Genomic DNA, 4345 nt, shown 5'->3' on the forward strand with positions numbered 1-4345 from the left:
GAAGGGGCGCAGCTTTCTATCAGCTCGGCTGAAACGCCCGAAGGCGGGGCGGCGTCTGTGTTTCAAAAGCGGAAAAAAAATAAAAAAGCAACAAAAACCAAAAAATTCCCGCCGCCCCGCCCCCCCCCCCCCCCACCTCCCCCCGTGCAGGCACCCCTGCAAACGGGCCTCCGGCACGGCAGCCCGGCCGCCGCACCCCCACCCGCAAGCCCCCCCCCACCGCCGCCCCGGCCGAGAGCGCACAAGCAGCCCCTGCCGCCGCCCCCCCCCCACCCCCCCCCCGGTGCGGGCACCCCTGCATACGGGCCTCCGGCACGGCCGCTCCGCTGCCCCCCCCCCACCCCGCCACCCCCCCACCGCCGCCCCGGCCGAGAGCGCACAAGCAGCCCCTGCCGCCGCCCCCCCCCCCCCCCCCCCCCCGACTCAAACCTCAATCTTCTCGGAAAAGAGGCCCCGTCCCCAGCCTACCTCAGCGCAAGGCTCCCCGCCTGCTCCTCGACCCCGTCTCTCAGTCTCTGTCTCCCCCTTCTGCCGCGGGGAAGCGCCCGCCCCTTGCCGGCGGGTGGGCGGGGCGGGCCGGCTCGGGTTCCGGTTGCTAAGCAGCAGGGTGGCACTCGTTGACCCCGGGCGCCGCTCCGTCTGCCGATGGGCGGGCCGGTGCTGGCTCTCAAGAAATTTTTGTAACTGTTTCCCTGCTCTGCTTTGGTTTGTTTTTTTTTCTCGCCCACCGTCAGAACCGATGCAGAGTAAGAAAGCCTTCAGCGAGACAGTCCGGCCAAGCTTAGCGCCTTCCACTAGATACGGCGAAGTCTCGGAAACGGGGGGTGGCGAGGGGAATTTCAGGCGCGCGCCGCCTCCCCCCTCCTGCACCACCCCCCCCCCGCAAGCGACGGGAAGGGGCGCCGCTTTCCATCAGCTCGGCTGAAACGCCCGAGGACGGGGCGGCGTCTCTGTTTCAAAAGCGGAAAAAGAAATAAAAAAGCAACAAAAACCAAAAAATTCCCGCCGCCCCCCCCCAACCCACCCCCGTGCAGGCACCCCTGCATACGGGCCTCCGGCAGGACCGGCCTGCCGCCCCCAGCCACCCCCCCGCAAGCCCCCCCACCGCCGCCCCGGCTGAGAGAGCACAGGCACCCCGCCGCCGCCCCTTCCCACCCCGTGCAGGCACCCCTGCATACGGGCCTCCGGCAGGGCCGGCCTGCCGCCCCCAGCCACCCCCCGCAAGCCCCCCCCACCGCCGCCCCGGCTCAGAGAGCACAGGCAGCCCGCCGCCGGCCCACCCACCCCGTGCAGGCACCCCTGCATACGGGCCTCCGGCAGGGCCGGCCTGCCGACCCCAGCCACCCCCCGCAAGCCCCCCCACCGCCGCCCCGACTGAGACAGCACAGGCAGCCCGCCGCCGGCCCTTCCCACCCCGTGCAGGCACCCCTGCATACGGGCCTCCGGCAGGGCCGGCCTGCCGCCCCCAGCCACCCCCCGCAAGCCCCCCCACCGCCGCCCCGGCTCAGAGAGCACAGGCAGCCCGCCGCCGGCCCACCCACCCCGTGCAGGCACCCCTGCATACGGGCCTCCGGCAGGACCGGCCTGCCGCCCCCAGCCACCCCCCGCAAGCCCCCCCACCGCCGCCCCGGCTGAGAGAGCACAGGCACCCCGCCGCCGGCCCTTCCCACCCCGTGCAGGCACCCCTGCATACGGGCCTCCGGCAGGGCCGGCCTGCCGCCCCCAGCCACCCCCCCGCAAGCCCCCCCCACCGCCGCCCCGGCTCAGAGAGCACAGGCAGCCCGCCGCCGGCCCACCCACCCCGTGCAGGCACCCCTGCATACGGGCCTCCGGCAGGGCCGGCCTGCCGACCCCAGCCACCCCCCGCAAGCCCCCCCACCGCCGCCCCGACTGAGAGAGCACAGGCAGCCCGCCGCCGGCCCTTCCCACCCCGTGCAGGCACCCCTGCATACGGGCCTCCGGCAGGGCCGGCCTGCCGACCCCAGCCACCCCCCGCAACCCCCCCCACCGCCGCCCCGGCTGAGAGAGCACAGGCAGCCCGCCGCCGGCCCTTCCCACCCCGTGCAGGCACCCCTGCATACGGGCCTCCGGCACGGCCGGCCTGCCGCCCCCAGCCACCCCCCGCAAGCCCCCCCCACCGCCGCCCCGACTCAGAGAGCACAGGCAGCCCGCCGCAGGCCCACCCACCCCGTGCAGGCACCCCTGCATACGGGCCTCCGGCAGGGCCGGCCTGCCGACCCCAGCCACCCCCCGCAAGCCCCCCCACCGCCGCCCCGACTGAGACAGCACAGGCAGCCCGCCGCCGGCCCTTCCCACCCCGTGCAGGCACCCCTGCATACGGGCCTCTGGCAGGACCGGCCTGCCGACCCCAGCCACCCCCCGCAAGCCCCCCCACCGCCGCCCCGGCTGAGAGAGCACAGGCAGCCCGCCGCCGGCCCTTCCCACCCCGTGCAGGCACCCCTGCATACGGGCCTCCGGCAGAGCCGGCCTGCCGCCCCCAGCCACCCCCCGCAAGCCCCCCCACCGCCGCCCCGGCTCAGAGAGCACAGGAACCCCGCCGCCGCCCCTTCCCACCCCGTGCAGGCACCCCTGCATACGGGCCTCCGGCAGGGCCGGCCTGCCGCCCCCAGCCACCCCCCGCAAGCCCCCCCACCGCCGCCCCGGCTCAGAGAGCACAGGAACCCCGCCGCCGCCCCTTCCCACCCCGTGCAGGCACCCCTGCATACGGGCCTCCGGCAGGGCCGGCCTGCCGCCCCCAGCCACCCCCCGCAAGCCCCCCCACCGCCGCCCCGGCTCAGAGAGCACAGGCAGCCCGCCGCCGGCCCACCCACCCTGTGCAGGCACCCCTGCATACGGGCCTCCGGCAGGACCGGCCTGCCGCCCCCAGCCACCCCCCGCAAGCCCCCCCACCGCCGCCCCGGCTGAGAGAGCACAGGCAACCCGCCGCCGCCCCTTCCCACCCCGTGCAGGCACCCCTGCATACGGGCCTCCGGCAGGGCCGGCCTGCCGCCCCCAGCCACCCCCCGCAAGCCCCCCCACCGCCGCCCCGGCTGAGAGAGCACAGGCAGCCCGCCGCCGGCCCACCCACCCCGTGCAGGCACCCCTGCATACGGGCCTCCGGCAGGGCCGGCCTGCCGACCCCAGCCACCCCCCGCAACCCCCCCCACCGCCGCCCCGGCTGAGAGAGCACAGGCAGCCCGCCGCCGGCCCTTCCCACCCCGTGCAGGCACCCCTGCATACGGGCCTCCGGCAGGGCCGGCCTGCCGCCCCCAGCCACCCGCCACAGGCCCCCCCACCGCCGCCCCGGCTGAGAGAGCACAGGCAGCCCGCCGCCGGCCCTTCCCACCCCGTGCAGGCACCCCTGCATACGGGCCTCCGGCAGGGCCGGCCTGCCGCCCCCAGCCACCCCCCGCAAGCCCCCCCCACCGCCGCCCCGGCTCAGAGAGCACAGGCAGCCCGCCGCCGGCCCACCCACCCCGTGCAGGCACCCCTGCATACGGGCCTCCGGCAGGGCCGGCCTGCCGACCCCAGCCACCCCCCGCAAGCCCCCCCACCGCCGCCCCGACTGAGACAGCACAGGCAGCCCGCCGCCGGCCCTTCCCACCCCGTGCAGGCACCCCTGCATACGGGCCTCCGGCAGGGCCGGCCTGCCGCCCCCAGCCACCCCCCGCAAGCCCCCCCCACCGCCGCCCCGGCTCAGAGAGCACAGGCAGCCCGCCGCAGGCCCACCCACCCCGTGCAGGCACCCCTGCATACGGGCCTCCGGCAGGGCCGGCCTGCCGACCCCAGCCACCCCCCGCAACCCCCCCCACCGCCGCCCCGACTGAGACAGCACAGGCAGCCCGCCGCCGGCCCTTCCCACCCCGTGCAGGCACCCCTGCATACGGGCCTCCGGCAGGGCCGGCCTGCCGACCCCAGCCACCCCCCGCAAGCCCCCCCCACCGCCGCCCCGGCTCAGAGAGCACAGGCAGCCCGCCGCAGGCCCACCCACCCCGTGCAGGCACCCCTGCATACGGGCCTCCGGCAGGGCCGGCCTGCCGACCCCAGCCACCCCCCGCAACCCCCCCCACCGCCGCCCCGACTGAGACAGCACAGGCAGCCCGCCGCCGGCCCTTCCCACCCCGTGCAGGCACCCCTGCATACGGGCCTCCGGCAGGGCCGGCCTGCCGCCCCCAGCCACCCCCCGCAAGCCCCCCCACCGCCGCCCCGGCTGAGAGAGCACAGGCAACCCGCCGCCGCCCCTTCCCACCCCGTGCAGGCACCCCTGCATACGGGCCTCCGGCAGGGCCGGCCTGCCGCCCCCAGCCACCCCCCGCAAGCCCCCCCCACCGCCGCCCCGGCTCAG

This window comes from Opisthocomus hoazin, unplaced genomic scaffold (assembly GCF_030867145.1).
Source record: "Opisthocomus hoazin isolate bOpiHoa1 unplaced genomic scaffold, bOpiHoa1.hap1 HAP1_SCAFFOLD_201, whole genome shotgun sequence".
Classification (NCBI taxonomy): domain Eukaryota; kingdom Metazoa; phylum Chordata; class Aves; order Opisthocomiformes; family Opisthocomidae; genus Opisthocomus; species Opisthocomus hoazin.